This window comes from Panthera uncia, assembly GCF_023721935.1.
Source record: "Panthera uncia isolate 11264 chromosome B3 unlocalized genomic scaffold, Puncia_PCG_1.0 HiC_scaffold_1, whole genome shotgun sequence".
NCBI classification, from domain to species: Eukaryota; Metazoa; Chordata; class Mammalia; order Carnivora; family Felidae; genus Panthera; species Panthera uncia.
The window spans coordinates 7,076,162-7,101,408 of NW_026057582.1; positions in this window are offsets into that span (position 1 = coordinate 7,076,162).

Below are 25,247 nucleotides of genomic sequence, written 5' to 3' on the forward strand. Positions count from 1 at the left end.
CCTGCTTGCCTACAGAGTCAAGTTTTTCGTGATCCCCAGACGAGGTCAGATCATGCTATACTCACAGCCTCAAAACACCGTTCACTTTTCCTTCGCTGCACTCACCGAGATGGGCAGCTGCATTTGCGCGATTATTCAATTACAGTCTGTCTTCCCATGAGGGCCAAGACCACATCTGTTTTTGCTCATCATGGTAACTCTCCAGTCAGTGCTTGTTGGATGAATGATCTCAACAAGTAGACTCATGGAGGCCGTCCCCAGTCAGATTCGTGTTGTGCCAAAAGGCCTCTGGCAGGGCATAGAGCATGAAGCAGAGTGTATGGACAAGTGGAGAGCCACGGGGAGGCCACTACAGTGGTCCTTCATCAGATGCGACGGTGGTCCTTTCACAAATATTTATTCTGTTTGTCAGCTGCCGGGGACACTGTCTCGTAGCTCTTGCCCCTAGAGAGAGAAGACCCTCTTCACAAGAGGCGGTTGGCAAATGCTGTAAATTCTAACTGGGGAAGGAGGGAGCGTGTAGACAGTGAACGGTAAGGGGAAAATGCAGGAAACGGTACCAGGAGTAAACAGATCCTCTCAGTGTGGCTCCCTCCATTACCTTAAGAACAGTGACGTAAATGACAGAGTCAGTGCCATAAATTACCTCCCGGAGAGGACGGGACACAGAGGAACACAACTCAACATCAGCTAAGTTTGAAACTGTGATATGGGTCTCAATCAAAGGCATGGGGTGCACTGGGAGCACGGGGAGCTGGGGTGCCTCAGGACACAGAATTGAAAGTCAAAAGCCCTCAGTGCCTGCCAAGATTAATTATAGTAATAATAGTCCCAGCTCACCCATTATCAAGCACCTGTCAAGCACCTATTATTATCAACACTATTTGTGTTTCACAAAAAATTATTTTTCCCTATTACCCACTTTCGAAAATGGCCATAATTTGACTGATGAGGAATCTGATCCTCAGAAGACTTAAGTAACTTCTTTAAAGATCTAGAGATTGAAAGAAAGAACCAGGATTCGGACCCAGTCATGTCATGGTAGACAGCCCCCAAGATGGCCCCAGCGATTCTCACCTCCCGGTGTTCACACTCCGCGTGATGCCCAACCCTTGAGTGTGGACTGCACATACTGACTCAGTGCTCATGAAAAGAATACAGCAGAGGCAATGGGATATCACTTCTGGAACTGGGCTACAAAATGACTGGCTTCCATCTTGAGTTGGTTCTCTCTCTCTCTCTCCCTCTCTCTCTCTCTTTCTGTCTCCTCAGCCCTCATACTGACGGAGGCAAGCTGTCCTACTGTGAGCAGCCCTATGGAGAAGCCCAAATGGCAAGGAACATTTACATGTCTGACCAACAGCCAATGACAACTTGATGCTCTCAGCCCAGTGGCCTGTGAGGAACTGAATCTTGCCAAGAGCCGTGTGAGTGAGCTTGGAAGAAGATTGTCCCCATCTTGACCTTGATGTGACCGCAGCTTCAGCCAACACCTTCATTTCAGCCTTATGAGAGACCCTACCTCAGAGGTATCCAGTTAAGGCCCCCACCTATGTCCCCAACCCATCAGCACCGTCGGCTAATAAATGTGCGTTGTCTGAAGTGGCAAACCTGGGGACAATTTGTTACACAGCAATAGATAACTCATACATATCTCTAAATCCAAAGTCGATGCTCCTATCCACCATAACCCACTATTTCACAGAGCTTTCCATGTTATCACTGCCACTAACATCCTGTTCCCGACCTAACAGATAAAGTGACTCACCGAATGTGCCTCTGAGTGTGGGGCAAGAAAAACACACTGCCGTGTACATCGCGAGCCAACTCCTCTGAATGAAACATTAGTGGAGTTTCCTACTTGCCAGCGTTTTACATTCAATGTTTTAATGAAATTATTGTCATTTAAAGTGAGCGTTGCAGGAAATTGAATGGTGCTTCAGCCTGAAAGTTCCCTGAGGGGCCCAGGTTGTTAGAAAAACCACAGTGAAGAACAATGTTTCAAGACATCGATTCACTTATTCCTGTTATACTTGAGCCCCATAATGTACCCCACACTGGGGGACAACCCTGGCCATTTTTTTAAGCCATACTTTGGGATAAGGACCCAGACAGATAAAGACAGGGTAGAAGTGGGTAAGCTGGGGAACTGGGGAATTATGAACAGTCTCCTGCAGAAACGGCCTTCAGCTACGCTCTCAAGAGAAGCATTAGAATGGGCCAAAGACAGGGAGGAGGAGGAAGAGAATGTTCTTTCCAATTCATTCACTTACGTATCAATTCAGCAAACGTGTATGGAGCACCTAACATCCCTATCATGGAGGTCAGGAGGCGTACAGAACAAAATGTATACTATCGGTATCAGGAAATGTAAGTGTAACATTAAGGGGATGCTTAATTGATCGTTTGGAGGAACCCATCCAAATAGTAACAAGAGATTAGAGAAATCCCCCCTCATATAGTGGGGTGGATTGTCAGTGAAAATCTTGCTGAGTGGCCAAGGCTAGACTTGACCCTGCCTAGGATGATCCATATATACGATGGTCCAAGTTTTTGAGCCTGAAAGGCGAAACCATTGATAACTCAGCTTGGACGCCAGGATGCTCTTTATAAAGGGTAATATTCCAGGCAAACCGGGACACCAGTCTCTTCGCTTTAAAGAACTGACAGGGGTTAGACACGGCCTCACAAGCAGAAAGAATGACGTGTGTGACAGCTGTGGAGCAGAAATGATTAATTGCAAATTGTTGGAGAAATTAAGACAATTATTTAAGTGTGATGATAACAGGGCTTATTACGGTACATGCTCAAAAAATATTTGTCAAAGAGGGAACGGGAGGGAGGTTGGCTGCTAGGAGTAAGACCAACCTTCGGAAAATTATATTCCACCAAGTTCTCTTAAAATGTCCGACCTTGATTTTGTGTCTTGGTCGACCTTTGAAATAAGCATGAATGTCCCTGGTAGAGTGCAAAGATCATGTCTTGCATGTGCGTCTTCAATCGCCAATCTACCACTTAGGTTCTGAACCTCAGTTTTCTCAATTAAAAAAGAGGAGAGAGGGGCGCCTGGTGGCTCAGCTGGGTAAGCATCTGACCGGCTCAGGTCATGATTTCACCGTTCGTGAGTTCGAGCCCCGCATCAGGCTCTGCGTTCTCAACGTAGAATCTACTTTGGATCCTCTGTTTCCCTCTCTCTTTGCCCCTCCCTCACTCTCTCTCTCTCTCTCTCTCTAAAATAAATAAACATTAAAAAAAAAAAAAAAAGAGGAGATGGGGCGCCTGGGTGGCTCAGGGGGTTAAGCGGCCGGCTTCAGCTCAGGTCATGGTCTCGAGGTCTGTGGGTTCGAGCCCTGCATCAGGCTCTGTGCCGACAGCTCAGAGCCTGGAGCCTGTTTCGGATTCTGTGTCTCCCTCTCTCTCTCTGCCTCTCCCCCGCTTGCACTCTGGCTCCCTCTGTCTCTCAAAAATGAATAAACATTTTTTAAAAAAAATTTTTAATAAAAACAAAGAGGAGAGAGATTTGCTGCCTCAAAAGTCTACTTTGCAGTTTAAAGGAGATAATATTTTAATGCCCACAGTGCTCTTGGCACACGGTCACCCTTAGCACATCTGCCCTCTTTCACTCTCCCTACAAAAATCTAAAAGCACTGGGCAGACTGAAAATATTCTAATACAACCTTAATTCCTACCCGAACCTCCTTATAAACATGAGGGACTTTTACAAAGAAAACTCAAGATGATCAAACACACTCAGCCCAGGAGGGGACAATGTCAGCTCATTTGTCTTGGAAACACCACAAGGCTTCTGAAATCAAAACTCTACAAGGGTGTGCCTGGTGTGCATATTTCCACCAATGAATAAAGAATCAAACCGATTTTTTAGAGAAATTTGGATAATTTGACCATCTGAAGAACCAAGTCGAACAGATTTTAATGGTGTCTTAAGCCTTAGAAAATAAGGCCCCTTCATGTAAATGCTGACAGACCCTTAACTACAGCAAGACATTCATCGACACAGTAATGGCTTTAAGAGGGAGAGTAAGACACCTATTTACATTTTGAGTACAAGCCTATTCCCTAAACACTTGCACGTTGGAATCCGATAAAAGACCAAGAGGCAGCCTTGGCCTGATTGACAGATGTCACAGTGGCAGGGGGATGAAGCGAGATCAATCTCTAAAACCACTCTCAGCGATCGTTCCCCATTTAAAAATCACGTGTTGTTATGACTGAATTATACTTCCTGGCTCCGAAGGCCATTTCTACTTTCCACTTGCAGACCTCGCATGGAGATGAGGATGTTGAACATCGGCCGGAGGTTCCCCACGGGGGACCCACAGCAATCCGTCACCAGGGACACGGTTGGTCCGTTTGTTGGTTCTGCAGAAACTCCAGCGGGACCCAAAGGAGATGTGAATAAACGCTGTTTGAAAGGCCAGATGGAGAGGGGCTCCCGGGTGGCTCCGTCGGTCAAGCTTCCCGCTCTTGATCTCGGCTCAGGTTGTGACCTCGGGGTTCGTTGAGTTCGAGCCCCGCGTCGGGCTCTGTGCTGATGGCTCAGAGCCTGTTTGGGATTCTGTCTCTCCTTCTCTCTGCCCCTCGCCGGTTGTGCTCTCTTGCTCTCTCTCAAAATAAATAGATCAACTTAATTTTTTTTTTAAAGGCAAAATGGAAAGAAAGGAAGGAAGGAAGGAAGGAAGGAAGGAAGGAAGGAAGGAAGAAAAAGAAAGAAAGGACAACACCTCCTTCTAAGAGCCTCATTCACTGCTCCTTCTGTGTTAGCTCTACTTTCTACAGAGACAGACAATCCCTGGACTCAATTTTCTCAGAGCTAATTCACGGCTGAGCGGGCTCTCTCAACTACGACTTGGGAAACTGAGTCCCAGAACCGTGGAGTGGTGAGCACAAAGTCACCAGCCAGTAAAATTCAGCCAAGGAGGCACCGGGGCCCCAGGCCCCCATCCCGGGCTTGGGTCTCAGGCACCCAGCCCTCCAGGTCCCGAGCCATATCCTGCCTCTGCCGCGCCAGCCCGAGCGAGCACCGCCTCTGTCTCGAGAAGTGTCATTCGGGACGTGCCAGCCTGATCGCCATCATCGGCAGACTTCTTAATGGGGCAGCCAACACTGCCAGTGGCATCTTTTAAGGACACTTCCCAAGGAAGAAGAAAGCTACGAACCCCTCTCCCACTGCCATTTGGGTCCTTTGCTTTATGGCAGACTCAAAACGTTCTTGGAACAAAGATAACGGCGGTAAGAATGATCAATAGTAATAAAACAACCTCAGCTGCTATTTATTGGATTCTAATCCTGTGTCAGGCACTGTTCCAAGCACTCCAGGTATAAGGTGGAATAAAGGGCCCAAATAAATAAGGATTTAAGGGACTGCCCTCCAGGCACGCTTCCTGGACTTCATTGCGAGCCCTTGCCCCACTCAACGTTAGCTTCGGATTTGGTTACCCCAGCCCGGTGTCTACGCCGTGCCGGGCGCTGCGCACACCGTCTCTCTAATCCCTGGTACAAACCGGCAAGGACTGAGGCACCATTACCCCCAGTTCTGGAGACACAGATAAGGAGAATAAGAAGGCACACGGAGAGGAAGGCACGTGCCCGAGGTCAGCTTGCTAGTGGGGGATGGACAGAGACAGAATCAGAACCCACGTCAGGCCATTGCACAAGTCTTGTTGCTGCCCTTGACCCCCCCGGGCTCACCTGCCGAACCTCTCTAGTACCAGGTGGATGAGCCCAGGTGGGGGGGGTCTCAGGGGTGACATGGTCAGATAAGCAGAACAAACGTTTCTCTCCTGGCTCTGAAACCAACACCGACGACACAGCCACGTGTGAAATCTGACACGTGTTGCATGCGGAAACCACACCACACGCGGCCTTTTCCTACCCCCACTGCTCTGTTCATACCTTTACGGGAGCCGACTTTTGTGGGCTAGCCATCATTACCCAACTCGTTCTTCTAAGAAGAAAAGGTGGTTCAGAGTAAAATCAATAATACAGTTCCTAAACGGTGGATAGTTTTGCATCTGGAAGTTCTCAGAATGAGACACCTCTCAACATTCTCACGAGAGGAGACAGCTTGCGGGGGAGTCAAAAGTTATACATAAATGTTCGAGTGTCCAGAGGGTGGGTACCCCTACCCCCTGCATTGTTCAGGGTCAACTGTTTATATGTATACATGTTTGGGTATGTATCTAGGAAAGATACTATGGGCACTGGGGTGGCTCAGTCAAAATGTCTGACTTTGGCTCAGGTCATGATCTCACAGCTCATGAGTTCAAGCCCCACGTCGGGCTCTCTGCTGTCAGCACAGAGCCTGCTTAAGATCCTCTGTCCCCGTCTCTCGGTCCCTCCCCTGCTTGCTCTCTCTCTCTCTCTCTCTTCCAAAAATAAATAAATAATGGGGCGCTTGGGTGGCTCAGTCGGTGAAGCCTCTGACTTCAGATCTCACAGTCTGTGAGTTCCAGCCCAACGTCGGGCCCTGTGTTGACCGCCCGGAGCCCGGATCCTGCTTTGGATTCTGAATCTCCCTCTCTTGCTGCCCCTCCCCCGCTGGCATTCTGTCTCTCTCTGCCTCTCAAACATGAACAAATGGTAAAAAATTATAAACAAAAAACAGACACAAATAAACGTTAAAAAAAGAGAAAAAGGAAAAACAGGGCAAGAGTCCAAAGGGAAGTTTGGGGGCCCAGGAATGCACCGCTTTGGAATCTTTCTCTTCCTTCTCCCCGAAGTATCTGTCGATCCTGTTCTTCTGCCCTCACAGGTCACTCTGAAGTTCTCTGAAAGCAGCACAGTGGCCTTTATGGAGCCATCACCAGTCACGTCTCCTCTCCTGGGGCCATGTATCTGTGTAGAGCCCAGGAAGGCAGGCTTGTCTCACCACTTGTATTCTACAGATGCCCAGATTGGAGCTCGGGGAGGGGGGGTGGCTGCCACAGGGCCACGTGGCCCCAGTACCAAAAGTCGGTGCTCAAACTCCTCGCGTTTCCGAGGCCGCCCTGTTGAGTCCCACCGTCTAGGTCAACGACATCGCTCGGCAAATGTAAACCGCGAGACCGCGATGTTAGGCGTAATGCACAGACACCAAGGCACAGAAAACTACAATAGCACATACCCATCGGGCACGAGGAAGAGAAGAAAACAGCCGAAGAGTCAACACCAACCTTTTCACAGCTGGGGCATTATGGGTGGCCTTTCTTTCCTCACCTCTGTTTTATAGAAGATTAACTGAAGTACTGAAGTAATAAAATAAATGCATTTGAACAATTCATTCTCTCTTTTGCTCTGGGGTTTCCCCAGAAGCTTCCTTTGGAATCAACTAGGGCAGCCCCTCTTTTCCGAAACAATTTACTCGGTACTTTTACAGTGCCGACCGCATTCCTCGACCAAGACCAGGCTGCACGAGGGGCTGCAGCCTAGGACAGGACTTGTCCCGTTATGAGCCAGGGGGACAGCAATTATACAAAGCAATCGATCAGAGAAAGATCCGAGGCAATCAATAATCCAGTGCTCAAGTCAACCTTGTGAGTGCCAAGCTGTACTGTGCAGGCAGCATAAGGGAGGCATTTCTCGAGGCCTCACCTGCAATTTTTCAGCGAACGGTCCAGGCCGACGGGTTCGAGGGGTTTACGGAGAATTCCCGACTTACCAGATGCCTTGCCTCAGACTGTTACTTCTTAATGCACTGTTTTTTCCAACACTACTTGCAAGCTCTCTGGGTTGTATTGTACTAATAAGTAGGGATTTTGGAGTCTCTAAATGTTAGACTGTACAATGAAAAAGGGCAAGGAAGTGTTTTTAAATACCAATGAATTCCACCATGCTGCTGCCAGAAGCCTGGTCTCTACCTCCGGTTTCCAGCCCAAGTGTTTGGGACTTGCACGTGTCAGAAGCCGGCGGATGGAGGCTGGGCCTTCCTACCTTCCCGTCAGGGTCCAGAGGAGGCTTCCCACCTCAGTGAGGCCAGCTGGCCGTGAGTCCCCGCACACAAGTCCCTAAGCAGGTGCTGTGTGGACTTCTCATGGGCGGCCCCACCCTTCTCTCTTCAGGGCTCAATTTTAGAGAACGGAATAGCCCTTGGATGCGTCTCAAAAGGATGGTCCCTCGCAGGACAATTGGAAACACTTACAGAAGGAACTTTAAACCCTACAAGACAAAGAATGGCGTGAGAAACCAGGAATTTTTTGTTCTGGGGACAACCTATTAACTTTGTCATTCCAGAATACCACCAGAGAGAACATTGCTCCTGCCAGCTTACTAAATGGCGGCCTCTGTCCAGGCATTGAAGGATTAGCTTAATCCTCCCGGCATCTTTAGGGAGACATTGTGATTAAACCCTTCCTCCGATGAGGAAACTGAGGCCTCCGAAGGGTCATTCATCTGTTACGTGGGGAAGGCAGCATGCGACCCAAGTTGTCCGGCTCCTTGGCCATTGCCTGGATCAGCCGGCAGTCCTGTCACTCATGCAAATAACACGCGTGTCCTGGGTGGCCCCAGAAGGCAGCAAACGTCGGGTCGGTACAACGCGGTCCTGCGAGGCAGAAACCCTGGCCAAATGGTCGTCTCGGGAAGCAAGGAAGGCTGCACAGCGATTCTTCCAATCTTTTATTCCGAACACCTTATTGAACACCTGCTGTGTACCAGGCCTTCAGGGCTAGCTGAGAAGACTCCCTCGCAATCCGATCACCACCAAGAAATGGGATGAGTTCTGAGGAAAGTCGAAGGCAGCGGGAGGGAGTCAGGTGCAGGAGTTCCAAGCCACCTCTGCTGGTGAACAGTGCAAGGGGGTCGGCAAGCACGACTGCGGAGGGGAAGCGAGGTTTCAGGACAGCCACGCGGGGAGGAAGAGCCCGCCCGGTAGACGGTGAGGAGTGGGAATCCAGGCGGAGGGAACAGACGGTGTTCAGGCACTGGGGGGAGAATCATGACCCGAAGGTGCCGGTGCTCTAATCCCTGAAGCCCGTGAGCCTGGTACGGTGTGGGGCACAAAACTAAGGCGGAATTTGGGGTCAGGCCCTTAGAAGAGAGGGAATCACCCTGGATCATCGGGTGAGCGCAATGGAATCGCATGGACCCTTCGCAAGTGAAGGGGAGGGCACAGGGTCACCCGAAGGCACGTGATTGTGGAAGAAGAGACAGGAGATTGGAAGCATGAGGTGCACTCGACCGTCCGTCACTGATGTCTGGCAATGGAGGGAGGCAGCCTTTAAAGGAGGTGATGCCCCTGCAGCCCAACCGAAGTGGTAACATCCTGCCCGAGGCCCTGGCGGGGCCATGAGGCGGGAGCGAACTTGAGGATCTTCACAAAGGGACCTTCGGGGGACTTGGCTGCTGGCTGCGGGAGACGTGCACACACTCTAGGGCTCCCCACTCCCATACCCGGATAGATGGGGTGTCGCGGTCGGAGGGAAGAAGCAGGGGGAGGAAGAGGGAGCAGGGACCGTCCAGCGGGCGCCGGCTGACATCTCGGCCAGCTTCCGAGTGGAGGGATCCTGGGGCCACTTACACGCATTAAACACAGTGCATTAAACACATGAAATGCCTCGGGCCAGTCCCCGACGGTGAGGTATTCCCGGAACACCCACCGAGATGATCACCGCCGGTGCCGGGGCCAGAGGGAGGGGGCATGGTGCCAGCCGGCAGCGGCCAGTTCTCTGAGGACGGAGCCTGGGCACAAGCCCTGCGGGACATCCAGGGGACCTCGCGAGGGTGCATGATGGGGAGAAGCCGGAGGCTCCCGGCTTTGTCGGGACGTCTGGGTCCCCGGTCCTTCTCCACAAGCCCCACCTCGAGGACCTATTCTCCGGTGGCGGGGAAGGGGGACCAGGTGACTGTAGATCTAAAGCTTCACAAATGCACCTGAGGACAGCCAGTTTGGGGGGGGCCCTCCGCCACTATTTCCTCTTCCATCACATGGGAATAGGAACGCCCCCACCCCCGCCCCGAGCTGTAAGGGACGAGCAGTGGTGTATATCGATAACATCTAGCCCTACGGCCTCAGCACGGTCGGCCCTCCCTACGTTATTTTATTCGTTCAGCGGTCGCCGTGTGCCAGCCCTGGGCTAAGTATTGGGGGGTTCAGCCATATACAAGAGAGGAAAAGTCCTCCCCTGTAGAGCCTGCCTTCTAGTGGGGAGAGACCATAACAACCAGCCTTTCCAGCCCAGAACTCCAAGGAGCTTGGTAACTAAGGAAACGACAGTGCCTGTGGGGACAAGGAGAGAGCATCAGAGGAGAATCATTTGGGGAGGGGAATGGTGGGGGCGGGGGGGGGGGAAGAATGTTGCTTTCACCTGCAGACACACTGATGTGGATGCCCCAACGAGACACCCAGGGGTAGGTGCCCACTGCAGTGCCGGTCAAGCTTCTCCGGAGAAACAGAACCAATAGGGTGTGTGCGCGTGAGTACGCGTGTGCACGTGTGTGTGTGCACAGAGATTTATCATAAGGAACCGCCTCGTGCAGTTATGAAGCCCGACAAGTCCCCAGATCTGCAAAGCAAGCTGGCCAGCTGGACACCCAGATTTAGTAGGGTAATCGCCGGTCTGAAAGCCAACCAGCTCAAGACCCCAGAAGGGTCAACGTTTCAGTTCAAGTCCGAAGGCAGGAAAAACACCAATGTCTCAGCTCAGCCAGTCAGGCAGGAAGAGTTCCCTCTGACTCAGCCTTCTTGTCCTAGTCTATTCTTCTACTGATTGGGCGAGCCCCACCCACATTAGGGAGGACAGTCTGCTGTGGACTGTGTACCCATTCAAAATACCAACCTCAGCCAGAAATACCCTCACAGACATACCCAGAAGTAACGTTTAACCAAATTTCTGAGCACCCTGTGGTCCGGTCAAGGGTTCTGTTTTCACATGACACGGGAAATTAACCATCACAACTGGGCAGTTGGACAGTCACATCCAAAAGTTACGAATTAAATGGTCAGTGGTGTTCTCAGTGAAAGAACCATCAGTAAGCGAAGCACAGGAAATGAATGAGATTATACATGGATGATGGAGTGGAGAAAAGGTCAGAGAAGCTCAGGTAAGGTCCTGAAGACCACAACATCTAAGGGTGGCACTTGGGTGACTCAGTCGGCTAAGCGTCTGACTTCGGCTCAGGTCATGATCTCACGGTTCGCGAGTTCAAGCCCCCCGTCGGGCTCTGTGCCGACAGCTCGGAGCCTGGAGCCTGCTTCGGATTCTGTGTCTCCCCCTCTCTCTGCCCCTCCCCTGCTCACACTCTCCCCTCTCTGTCTCTCAAAAATAAATAAACATTTTAAAAAAAACCTTTTTAAGAGTAAACAGGGAGAGGTGGGCTGGCAAAAACAAGTCAGAAGGACCAGCCGGCATTCTTACTGACAGAGGTAAGAGCCGCGTGCTGGCATGGGGCTACTCGTAATCGAGGAGCCCTCGTATCGGGAGGGATGACCTCGTAGTGCTGTCGGGCTGAGACAAGAGAAATGATGCACAGAAGCAGCGAGGAACCAGCACGTCTTTATTTAGGTGGAAAGATGAGAGTTGGGGAGAATGGTGGAAGCATTAAGTTTAGAGCTTAAGTAAAGAGCACCTTCCTGGACAAGAAAATTAACTTACTGAACTTCAATTGCAGGTGACCAGTGAGCAAAACTACACACAGATGGAAACAGCACAAGTATGGAGTAAAGCAGTGAAAGTATCCAGGGACATTGCTGCCTCGGGCACAGCTAAATCTACAAGTTCAAAAAAATGGTTTCCTGGGGGAGTCTCTGACTTTTAGTATCACTCTCCGTGTTTTGGCTTTAGGATCAAACAGGCACCCTTCTTGGAAGGTCCAGACTTCTAATCTCCCTATTATTATTATTATTATTATCATCATTATTATTTTAGAGAGACAGTGTGTGCATGTGTGAGCAGGGAAGGAGCAGAGGGACAGGGAGAAAGAATCTAAAGCAGCCTCCATGTTCGGTGCGGGAGCCCAACCCAGGTCTCGCTCCCAGAAACCAGGGATCATGACCCGCAGGGAAATCGAGAGTTGGACACTCAACCAACTGAGCCACCCAGGCGCCCCTCCGTTCTCCCAATTCGGACCAAAGTCCTCAGATTGACTCTCACTGGCTTTGACTTGTGACATCACTGCGGCCAGGGGAGTTTCGCAGCTCTGATTGGCCAGGCCTGGGTCACGTGACTAGTCTCGAGCCCCGGAAGTCTGCTCTACCCAAGGCTGCCAAGGGAGCGACACGGAGGAGTGAGTGGGTCACTGTGTTGGTCATCCGCTGCCATGTAACAAACCATCACAAACTTGGGGGCTTAAAAAAAATCAACAATCATTCATTTTGCTCCCAAATCTGAAGTCGGGGCCTGGCTGGGTGGGGACCGCTCAGCTCTGCTCCACAAGGTTCAAGGGTGTGGCTCACCCGGGACTGGAAGAGCCACTCCCAACATGGTTGGCAGGTAGGTAGCTGAGTTGGGGACCCCCTCACGGGGGCCTCTCTTCCTCTACACATGAGGTGTTCATGGATTGTCTTCGGCTTCTCCATGGCATGACGCCTGGGCACGAAGAACACGGATGTCAAGAGGGCAGAGCAGCATGATTCCTTATGATCCGGCCTCAGCTGTCCCAGAACGCCACTTCCACTGGATTCTAGCAGTACAGCAGGTCCCTAAAGCCAGCCAGGTTCAAGGGTAGGGGAACTAGATGCATCCCTCAGTGGGAGAAGCAGCCAGGCCTTTGCAATCCCCTAAGGCTACACTGGGGAACAGTTGCTGGAAAGGGAAATGGATACCGGACAGGCAAAAATAGCATACAGAGAACTTTCCACACGCTTCTCCACCCACGGTGTCATTCTGCCTTGGTGTTTAGCTGCTCTGAGACTTGGGGTCCCCTGTGTAACCCACCTCTAACACCACAGGGAGGAGTCAATGCGATTGTCTCCTTCCAGCCCCATGTGATAGCGAGGTTCCCTTGCTGTCCCTTCATGACAACCGGGACACCCCGGCACGTGACGGCCCCCCGTGCCACCCTGCGGTCCCGGCAGGGCCTAGATGGACGGTAAGAGGACTCAGGATGCTCAGCCCATGGTGTGTTCTACGATGTAAGAGTGCATGAATTAGCTGTTTTATGAGAAACTCAATCTCCTTATTACAGGGCAAACAGCCACTGCTCTATTCTAACTAACTAGACTGATTCAATTAACAGCACTAAATACAGTTCCTACTTGAAAATAACTTCAGTTTACTGCTTCCACAAACCTCATTACATTTGATTAAACAAAATACATAGTAATAGACAAAAGATGTTGCAAACTTTTGGCCATGGCCCATTGACTAGGGGGCCTGCAGCGTTCGGCACGGAGGAGGAATAACCAGCATGGGCCATAAAGCCATACAGCGACACAAGTCAGCTCCGTTCTGCCTCCCCACGGCCCTGGGACCCTGAGCTCCAATCCCCTCCGCTCATCTCAGTTAAGAGGAGGAAGGAGTGCCCACTTCCAAGAGCTGTCACGGGGAGGGACCGAGAGAAGCACGTTATTATGCGTTCAGTCGTGCTCCCCACCCAGATTCCTATGGTGCAGTCCTCCCCGTGACTGTACTGGGGAAAAGGGCCTATAAGAAGGTGGTAAAGATTACAAGAGGTCATTAGGGTGGGCCATGATCCAATGGGGCTGGTGTCCTTGTAAAAAGGAAGAGGCACTGAGGCTCTTTGCTTACGCCCTCCCCCTCCTATTCTCTCTCTTCTTCATGAACAGAACGGAAAGGCCACGTGAAGACATGGTGAGAGGGGGCCATCCTCAAGCCAGGAATTTGCCAGTACCTTGCTCACAAACTTGTCATCTCCAGAACCACAAGAAGAAAAGCACCCAACGTTAAGCCACCCGGTTCCACGGTGTTTTGTTACACAGCCAGAGCCGACTAAGACAGACATCAAGTGCCCAGAACAGTTCAGGTCACATGACGCTGCTAGAGAAAGTCTTTGGCACCTGTTCCATCATTTACTTTGTAAACCTCCTTTTCATGGCATTTTAGAACTAGGATATTGCCAGAATACCCTCTCCAGAAGAGGTGAGCATTAAAGACACGAAAAGGAGCTCCATCACCAGAAGCACAAAACGCAGTGTTAGCACGTTCACTGGCTTCTAGACTGGAAGCTTGCGGGAGGCAGGGGCTGCTGTGCTCACCTCTGTTTCTGCCCAGCACAGGGCCCCGAGGGTGCTCTGTCAACGTGCATCCATGACTCACTGGCTAACAGTCAGTTGAAGTTGAAGAGAAGTTGAAGAAAGGTGCCAGAGGAATCCACTGGGCGAGCAGGAAAATGTGGCTTCTCTCTGGCTGGATTCGATTCTATTCGATTAAACAAATGCTTTTCAAAGTCTTCCTGCTCTACCAAGAACTCGGGATAAATAAAAAGTCCCTGTCCTCTAGCAAAGAAAGAGGACATAGAGCCACTTATCAGAAAACAAGACAAGGGAGGCTACAGAGGGTTTGGTAGGTGCTCAGGAACCCACAGGAGTGAACAGCCAAGGTCTCCGTAAAAAAAGAATAGAAAAACCGGGGCCCCTGGGTGGCTCAGTTGGTTAAGAGTCTGATTCTTGATGTCGGCTCAGATCATGACCTCACGGTTCGTGAGTTCGAGCCCTGCGTCAGCACAGAGCCCGCTTGGGATCCTCTCTCTTCCCCTCCCCTGCTCTCTTTCTCTCTCAAAAAAAATTAAACTGAAAACATTTTTTTTAACGGGCCACCAATATCAACCAGCACTTATGAAAATGTCCACAGCTCTGAAATGTCAACTCAGCTCTGAAAACTAGTTAGCAAGGGGTTGGGGCTGCTGCGAATAGAAAAGAAATCCATCCATAGGTCTTGCCCTGATTTTTGTCTTTGTTTTTCCGGTAAGAAATAACTGTAGAGGGGAAAATTCCCAGGGGAATACGGGGTAGGTAGGACTCCACGGCCAGCCCAGGTGGTCCAGCACAAACACACGGGGACACAGCAGATTATGCCTCGTCTCCGGGGAAAGGGCCCTGGTTCACCGGTCACATCTGATGTACAGGCCGAGGGTGAGGAGAGAGGACACGTGGAAGGCACCACGGCCAGTGGGCATTTTCCCACTTCTCCGGGGCTTACTGGCCGCCCTCCATGGGCCCACAGCCTGGGAATTACTGGAGAGGACCAGTCACCCTTCAGAAAGAAGCAGGGTCTCAGCTCCCCTCTTACAGCCACAGGACTTCGTTCTCTTCTTGCCGTCTGTCTGTGGACCATCGGTCAGTCCTCCCACGACTCCGATTTCAGCGAAAGGCCCCGTCACCTGCGGGGATGGCCCCCGTGTCCCCGCCTCCCTCACTACCTACATCGCCTCGATTTGCCACATGTTGTTCTGTCCACTCCACGGCCTAAACATCTCCTTTCTTGTTACTTCCTCCGCCACACTTCCCATCTGGGCCACCGTCTTCCCTCCCCTGGTGTCCGGCTTCCCTGGGGTGACCCCCGTGTTGGTTTGCCGGGGCTGCCGTAACAAAGTACCACAGGCTGTGGGGGGCTTACCCGGCAGAAATGCATTCTCGGTTCTGGAGGCTGTTAAGTCTGAGCCCAGGGTGTCGGCTGAGCGGCTTTTTTCCCCCCGAGGCCTCCAGCCTCAACTTGTAGATGGCCACCTTCCTCCTGAGTCCTCACGCAGTGACCCTTAACCTGCGCGTGTCTGTGTCCCAGCCTTTTCTTGTAAGGACGCCACTCATATTGGATTAGAACACGCCCATGCGACCTCATTTTAACCTCATCACCTCTGTGCAAATCCTATCGCCAAATAGTCACATTCTGAGATGCTTACTGAGGGTGATGGCTTCAAAATGTGAATTTGCTTGGCAAGGGGGATATAACTGGGCCCGTAACAAGCCTTCCTCTAATCCATTCCATCCCAACCCTCTCTGGAAGGATGGGCCCAAGATATCCCATTGACCATGGCCCGGGCCAAACCAGAAAGCTTCACTGGGGCCCCAGATGCTGAGATAAAATTGGAAGGTGCCCGGCAGGGCAGGCGACGGAGCGCTGCTCGTGTTTTCCTAAAGCAGTGTCGCCTCGCAACAGCTATGCTCAGCCTCCCCAGACGTGCCAGGCAGCACTCCGTCCCCTACCGCCATTACAGTTCTCTTTCTCTTACCTGAACGACTCTGAGACACCTCTCCCAGGGAGCCTTCCTTTTACCACCCTCCCCTCCCAAGCCACCTTGGTGGCCCCCTCCTTGGCCATCACATGGCTCTCATTCTTCCCCACTCTCAAGGCCCGGGGTTACACCCAAAGGCATATTCTGCTGACCTGCCTGTTTTCTTCGTCTGTCTTCGAACATGACCAAACCAGTCACGACAGTCTTCCCACCATGTGGCAAGAGTGTTGGGTATTCGGTTAGTGCTTAATGAATGGGCGAATGCGTGAGTGAATGTGCCAGCTTCCTCTAATGAGAGATTGTTGGCTTTCTTTCCCTGTTCATCCCCGTACCCCCTGCCCCTTTGGGGAACGTAATGTAGGGCTCATCGCGGCAGGTGCTTCCCGAACTTTGGGCGCTGTGTGGATGGAGTCAGCTATCGAGGAAAGCTACAGCACTCACGGGGTGACAGTGTCCTTGCTTATGTGGACCATTCCCCTTTGTCTGACAGGTTTCTGTGGTTTCATCCATCTGAAGCTGTTTTTCATCCTTCCCCCCCCCTTCGCTAAATTCTGAATCAGCCGCGATTGTTTTAAAAAGGAAGCTGTGCTGGAAAAGAAAAGCAGGTGCTTCTGTGGCAAAGAGCGTTGGTTTGGAGCCCAGACAGTCGGGAGCCTCCTCCAGGAACCCCGTTTAGCAGCTCTGTCACCTTGAACGCGTCCCTGACACTTCCTCCTCCGGTGCAGGATCCGGAAAACGGAAAGGATGCGATGTCCTGGCCGTTTTGCCGTGAGCATCGGGCCGGAGCAGGCAAATGAAGGGCCGGGCGCTTAGTAGGAGCTCTGGGAATGCGAATTCCCTTCCCTTTTCCCCACGGCCACTTCTCGCGCAACCCTTGCTTCCACCAGCGACAGGTTTTGAAGGGGCTTTTCGGCACGGAATGTTTACCGGAAAACATTCCTGGGTGGGAGGGGCACAGCAGAAACGGTGGATGTACGAAGGGGGACGTGACACGCCGTGCGCTGGGAAAATCCGAACTTGTCTAGAACTGATTGCCATTTGCAACTAAAAATCACGCAGGAAGTTCAGGTAGGTAGGAGTTCCCAAAAAAAGATTCTGGCTGTCAGCGACAACCGGCAGCCTGTTTGTGCGTCTTTCACACCCTGATGAGAATGTCCCCGTCTCACTGCTCAGAATAAAAATCTTAGCACCTGGACCGGAGCAAGTGTGGACAGACACTGGCGGACCTCCCTGCACACCTGACGGAGGTGCTGTGTGTATCCTTTCGGTTTCCCAAGATATTCATCGCTCCACCATCCACAGTAAAAATGGACCGAACCCTTCTGAATCTTCCCCGTTCCTGGACCGAGACACGTGAAGGCTCTGTTGCGAGAAGCAGAGTAGTAGACAAACAGGGCTTTTGTTAAAATTCATACATAATCAAAACAAATTGAATATCCACCCTTATTTCCACGGGGAGCAGCGCTATAATGATTAATGCTTGACGATGATATTTAATTAAAGCTTATTTACTTTATAAATACTTTCCGAGTATTTTTCCTGTGGTATACCAAGCATTAACACTCCACGATAATCTAACATATCATAGACGAAGACAAGGGTTATGGCAACAAGACGAAGCTCACATCAACATCGGGCACAGCCTGGAAACATCTTTTACAATAAAGAATATTTGCTGTGCACAGATTTGAAAACAGTTTGATTCTTGAGGTCCGGAGTGTTGTCTCTGTCTCTCTCTGTCTCTCTGTCTCTCTCTCTCTCTTTCTCAAAACATACATCACATATGGGGCGCCTGGGTGGCTCAGTCGGTTGAGCGTCCAGCTTCGGCTCAGGTCATGATCTCACAGTCTGTGAGTTTGAGCCCTCCATCGGGCTCTGTGCGGACGGCTCGGAGCCTGGAGCCTGCTTCGGATTCTGTGTCTCCCTCTCTGTCTGCCCTCCCCTGCTCGTGCTCTGTCTCCCTCTGTCTCCAAAATAAATAAAAATATTTTTAAAAAAAACATACATCACATAGACAACAACACAACCCCTCAGATGTGTGTCTACAATTTTTTTTCACCTATTTTTGTTGCGAAAGCCCTCGCTCCCTCCAACCCAGCCTCAGGCTTCTGACATAATTAACCCTGAAATTTTCAGCTCCAGTATGTTCTAAAAATCTAGATAGGATCGGCCCATATCCCAAATTTCACACAAAATCTCAGTCCTGTTTTCAGGTCCTAGTATAGGATGAAGAAAGTCATGCTGTGAAATTTGATTCTGGAAATATATCTCCCATGTTTAAAACCTTCCCCCAAATTCCAGCCTACTGGATTCAATCTAACAGAAGCAGCTAATGAGCTCGAGTGTAACTGAAATTATCGTCCTTTCCAATCGGAAAGAAACTTGCTTTTATTTGTGCAATTTCTGCAAAATGCACGGCAAGCCATACATTCATTGGGGAAAAAAAAAAAAAAAGAAGAAGAAGTTCAAAGCTAGACTTTGAAAGACAATCGTTTTTAAATTAAAACAAAATTTTTTCTAATTAGTCACGAAGGTCAGGTCGCCGTGGAAATAACTATAATGAAACGGAGAACAGTCATGCCTTCTGGCTTACTACAGAAAGCATCAAGTTCTATACACTCTGCTTCTGGACCCATCGCCTAAATAAACGGCAGGATTCCTGCCCTTTGAAAGGAAACAGAATTTACGCGCCTGCCTGGCGAGGAGAGAAACCCCAGGGCCCCCACAGGAAAGCCAATACACGGACTCCTAAGGGTGCCACTCGGCTAGCCCATGGGAAATGCTGGCCCCACGTGGTCCCCCACCTTCCCCCAAGGAATTTCTGAAGGTCCCCATTGCTGATGACCTTACCCAGTTCAAACTCACATCACGGGGGAATTCTGACAAAAGATGACAGGCATGTCATTTTTCCAGATGAAGAGGCGGGGGGTGGGGGGTCCTATAACTGCAGCATCTGTTACAGTGTAGAGTTCTCTTGACGGGACAAATTCCATATCCTTTACTTCTTTACATTTCTATATGTGTGTGTGTGTGTGTGTGTGTGTGTGTGTGTGTGTCTGTTTTCTGAGTCACGTGATCTCCGATTAAGATGTAACGAACCTTATTCATATTGTAAACAAAACTACCTGAATTTGCACGCTTGAAATTGCCATACATGTCTTCGACCCACTGCATGAGCAGCCCCATTTTACAGATGAAGAAAGCCTGAAAGGAGATGATGCTTCTCCTCAGGAGGAATTAAAGAGAGTTGAGTATATAAACCCATGGCCGAACCCGGGGTACTATTCTGCGCAGTGGAACTAAAATCAGATAAACTTTAGGTCTGTCCAAAGACAGAGGATGCTGTCCGCTGTGATTTTGGAACCACAGTAGCCCATAAGAGGAGTTATCTCTATAGATACCGATGACATTTGGCTTTCAAATCTAGACGGTAGCTGGAAATGAACTGAATTTCCTCGATTCTGTTTTTAATTCACACACACAAAAACGTATCACTCTCTCTGTTCTACGTGGGTTAATATTCCAAATAGGGTGCTTGCTTTTCTTTCTTATCATAATGACGAAAGTGTATTTTATAACAAGGTGTTCTATCGCTTTCTAACGATTCAGCCTACATGTGTACATAAATGTTAAATGAGTTGGAGAGGCATTAAAGCCAATTTTAATGCTTTTAAAACCAAAGGTGACATCCATTTAGGCTGGCTTTCTAATAAATTCCGATTTTTTTTCATTTGGGGAAAAATATATAATTGCTAAGTTTATGCAATTCAACAAGGTATTTTTATCCTCAGAATAATAAATCCCTTTTAAATCGATGGTCTTTGTACTTGTTACAAAGAGTTAATAATATAAGGCAAGTGAAACCTAAGTGCAATTATTAAATACCTTACTGATAAGTTGAGACCAAGAGTTATACCAACAGAGAAACTGGGAAGGAGAATAGTGATGAAGTTAAAATATAAACAAATATATAATGCCACTTTGCAGGATTAAGTGCACTGTCTAAAAGAAAAATTTAAGGAAATAATTTAAATAAATGGTATAATAAGATCCTTTTAAGAGACAGCTGTTTGGATCCATATTTAGATTCATGTTCTTTTATCCATTCTATGAATAACAACTAGCTTTTGTTATTTCCTTACATGAAACCATTTTTAAAATAAATTTCAAGTGTTATAAATCACTCAGAATGAACGTACCCCTAATTCATGCCATTTTATTGCCACTAAGGAAATCAACATTCTTTTAGACTTTGTATCTCTCTGTCTTTTTCCTCTCCGAGCACTTCTTGATTGCAGAAGCCTGGATAGTTAAAGTTATTGTGGTGGTGGGTTTTCTTTTTTCTCTTTCTTTCTTTCTTTTCTTTTTCTTTCTTTCTTTTTTTTTTTTTTTTTTTTTTTTGAGTATCATAATTGGGAACCCACTTTCTCAAATCAAAGTGTTGCAACATTTTTAAAGGGGGAGAGATTTCACACCCGTGGTAAATATTCCTCACAGAGCTATACCAAGTAAGTTGATAGACATGTAAAGATCTATAGGTTTCAAATCCCTATCTATGTGAATTTACGAAGCCTGAAAGGGCCTTCATTTTGGGAAAAAAGAAAATTGCAGGCCATTCGTCCCTAATACAGACTAGCCTCTCTGGCAGATTTAAAGAGAAAAGCAAAAGTGTGAAGCAGCCAAGGTAGTGAGACCTTGCTCATATGTTCGATAATGTGTTTCCATGATGCAGCAATGGCACATCACAGACAAACGCACACTACTGTACAAGCACATGGCTATGCGTAGTCTCTCTTATGCACTCGTACGCAAACACATTCTTTCCGTCAAATCAATGACACAAAGTCCACACTGTTATTAATACATCAGAGCCATAATGGCACGAGCCATGACTACGGTAGACGTAATGTGCTGCACTCATAGACAGCTTAACCAATCCATTGACATGTTAGTAAGCCCTGCTTCCTAATGAATCCTGGGGTGATAACTCACATGTTTAAGTGTTGGGAAGAGGGTGACAGAGTAGAGAAGCCAGGCGTCGCTGTCTGCCCAAGACCTAGGGGTCTCTCAGACATGGCACCCCCAGGGTCAAAGCTGGGGAAGCCCTGGGCAAACTGGGACACGCTGGTAAGCCTAGAAGGCAGCTGGGAATTCATCTTGGTTGGGGCAAGGGCCACAGAGGAAAGAGACTGGAAAAAATAAGAAGAACCCTGAAAAACATAGCAAACCCGAAAAAAGAATGATTTGACTGTATTGTCTAACAAGGAGGCTTACCAGAATTGAAGGAAATTTACCTTTAACGGAGGCTTTGAGACTCAAAAAAAATGGAAAAGTTTTCAGCATCCCAGCAGAATGATAACTTCAAATGGTTCGCAACTTTTAATATCACTATGTGTAAAGATGGGCTGCTTTGGAGCGCCGGGGTGGCTCTGTCAGTTAAGAGTCTGACTCTTGACTTCAGCTCAGGACATGATCTCATGGTTCGTGAGTTCGAGCCCTGCATCGGGCTCGGCACTGATAACACAGAACCTGCGTGGGATTCTCTCTCTCTCTCTCTCTCTCTCTCTCTCTCTTTCTGCTGCACCCCTCTTGCTCTCTCTCAGAATAAATAAAAATAAACTTAAAAAAAATGGGCTGCTTCATTTTACTTTCTGAAAAGACTAGATTTGGCGGACCCACTATATTTTAAGAGCATTTCTGAGTGTTTTGGGTGAGGGGTCAAAAAATTGTCCCCCTGGCTAATACAGACTTAAAAATGGTGAAAATGGCAATGGTATGAAATCTTAACTGAAAAAAAAAAAAAGTCAAATCAATTTCACAAGAGATCACAGTAAAATTTTTAAAAATTAGACCAAATTTCTGCCTTAAATCAGTGAATGATTAAGACAGAGGTGCCAATGAAATCTGATGAAACCGATCCAGAAGCAGGCTTTTGAAATGTTACCCCCATAAAAAGAGCCCATAAAATTAATCTACCTGGACGCTTTCCATGTTAAATCAGCACAGAAATAACTTCTAAGCACTTAGGACATTAGTTATAAAAATGCGTGGTCTCTAGTTGTTCAAACACACAGATCCGTGATGCCGAGAACTTGGGTTTCTCTAGCCCAACACAGACGAGAATTGAGCAGCTGTGGATGCTTTTCAGAAACACCTGAGACTGATGCTCAGTTGCAAAAAAGAACGTCATCAGAAAGCCAGAAAAAGGAGAGGGGGGAGTTGGAAAGTCTCCAGATCATTTTAGTTCACCAGAACTCATATGTCCCTTCCACAATCAAAACTAAGTGATATCACTTTGGTCCCCGTGTACCACTTATTTAAACTTGGCACACGCTGCAGGGTGCCTGGGTGGCTCAGTCGGTTGAGCGTCCGACTTCGGCTCAGGTCACGATCTCGCGGTCCGTGGGTTCGAGCCCCGCGTCGGGCTCTGTGCTGACAGCTCAGAGCCTGGAGCCTGTTTCAGATTCTGTGTCTCCCTCTCTCTGACCCTCCCCCATTCATGCTCTGTCTCTCTCTGTCTCAAAAACAAATAAACGTTAAAAAAAAAAATTAAAAAAAATAAATAAATGAACTTGGCACACGCTGTTCCAGTCTGGTATACCAATACCACCCTGCTGCTACAGGGTGCTCAGACCCTCGTTAAGGGAGGACCGGAGGCGTGGGGAAGTCTGGTGGCTTGCCTGAATGGGGCTAGAAATGTCCAGGGGGACACGATGTGACTGTCACAGATCAGCTACCCTCTGAGCCAAACTTCCCACCTTGCATCTGATAGGAGAAAAACACGACAGAGAGAAAGGAGCTGAGCTTTTCACAAGTCACTTAACCTCTCTGAGACCCACCCCGTTTTGTTTCATGTAAAATAAGCCCACCAAGTTCCTCAAAATTAAACCTAAAATTGCTACGCGGCTCAGAAGCTCCACTCCTATGTAAATACCCCCAAAGGACTGAACAGGGGACTCAAACTTGCAAACCCATATTCAAAGCAGCATTGTTTGTAAGGGTCAAAAGGCGGAAACGATCCAGGTGTCCATCCAGGGATGAATGGATAAACAAAATGTGATCTATCTGCACAGCAGAATATTACTCAACCATAAAGATGGATGGACACCGTTCTGATACAGGCAACAAGGTAGATGAGGCTACAGAACAGATGAGGCTAAGCGAAATAAACCAGACACAAAAGGACACATCCTGCATGGCTCCAGTCTTGTGAAACATCTAGAATAGGCCAATTCAGAGACAAAAGGTAGACCAGAGTTACAAGGGGGTGGGGGGAGGGGAACGGGATGGGGATGCATCGCTTAACGGGGTATGGAATTTCTGTTTGCGGGGATGAACATTCTAGGAACAGTAATGGTGGTTGCACCAGATCGTGAAGGCAGGTAACGACACTGAATTATACACTTCCACTTACCAGTGGTTGCGAGGGCAAATAAAAAATCTTATTGTATTTTTTAATTTTTTTTTAATTTTTTAACATTTATTCATTTTTTGAGAGAGAGAGAGAGAGACAGAGTGTGATCAGGGGAGGGGCAGAGAGAGAGGGAGACACAGAATCCGAAGCAGCTCCAGGCTCCGAGCTGTCAGCACAGAGGCCGATGCAGGGCCCGAACTCACAACCCGTGAGATCATGACCTGAGCTGAAGTCGGACGCTTCACCGACTAAGCCACTCAGGCGCCCCAATAAAAAATTTTAAAACAAGTAACAGAACCATCACTTACAGCTAACGCACAGGATTCAGAGAAATTCAAGTACAGCGTTTATGGGAAAGTGGCAAGGAGGTGACACAGCTCACTGTGACTGTCCTTCCCCTTTATGGCACATGTCAGGGCTGCTCCGTGACACTGGGGACCTACCTGGCCTCCCCCCCGGCCTCCCCGGAGGCAGGCGCCCTGAACTCTCAGGGCCTAGAAGCTTCGAGATCCTCCCTGTCTGCAAGGCCCAGGATGCTACCAACTCAGGAAGTTTTCTTTCTTCAGGAGAGGAAGTAGGGGCCGTCAGTCTGACAAAGGCAATTAACAAGTTGTGCGCAGAAGCTTACTTTTTTCCCTAATCACGAGCTTTACGATTTACTGCATGGAGAAAGAAACTGGATTTAAAATGCAATTATTGTGCAGTAATTAACTTTGTCCAAATGAGGCCCTTTCAGAACGCGGTTTCTTTAGAGACACGTTATTGAGCCCAGTGGTGTTGGGTTGTTTTGTTGTTGTTGTTGGTTGTCTCTCTCTCTTTTTTTTTTTTTATGTTTTTCAATAAAGTTTTTTTTATGGTCAAGTTGGTGGATTAAAAAAAAAAACAGTCTGATTTGATACAGTTGGGCTCTTTCCAAGAACTCTGTCCCAGTGTTGAGAGTTTCAGCTTTCCACTGTTGGGGGGAAAGAAAGAGTCTCATTTCTGGAAATGAAAAGTGTCTGTTGCCCCGTGAAACAGCCTCTCGCAAATCTGCCTCCAGCCAGCCAGCCTGCCCGAGACAATGACAGCGACAATTAGATGTCTTCCTTGCCCTCCCCTACAGAAGGAACATGGCCTCGCCCTAAAATTGCTAGGTCAATCCAGGAGAGAGTATCCTGCAGGCCCCTGGCTGAAATGCAGAGAGGGGCCTTTGAAAAATGGGAAATGCAGCGAAAATGCCTTTTCTTCACCTCCACAATGTCATTCGAGATTTCGTACTTTTCTTTCTTTTTTCATCACCAGGGAGGCAAGACGACCCTCAAGAACAAGCGTTCAGGGGTCCAAACGCCCCGGGCGTGACAGGGCAGAAAGATGCTGGAGGTCAGCACCTGGACTGAATGTCAGGGAAAGAGGACTGAAAGAATCCGTTCCCCTTCTCTGCTTCTCCCCGGGAGAAGCATTCGAAGAGTGGCTTATTTTTAAAAGCCTTTTCCAACATCCCTTATATCTTAAAAACAAAAAAAAAAAACCCAAAAAACAAAAAAACCCTCCACCGATCTCTTAATAACCGAGGTTCAGAAACACTGAGCTCTGTCACCCAAGAGCACCACGAGGGATGACTCTTGGACGTGGTGATGGCTTTGCATCTAAGACGGCATTTACACCTTTAACCCCATCGGAAACACAGCAGAAAGGGAGTCCAATGCGGGGGGGGGGGGGGGGGGGGGGG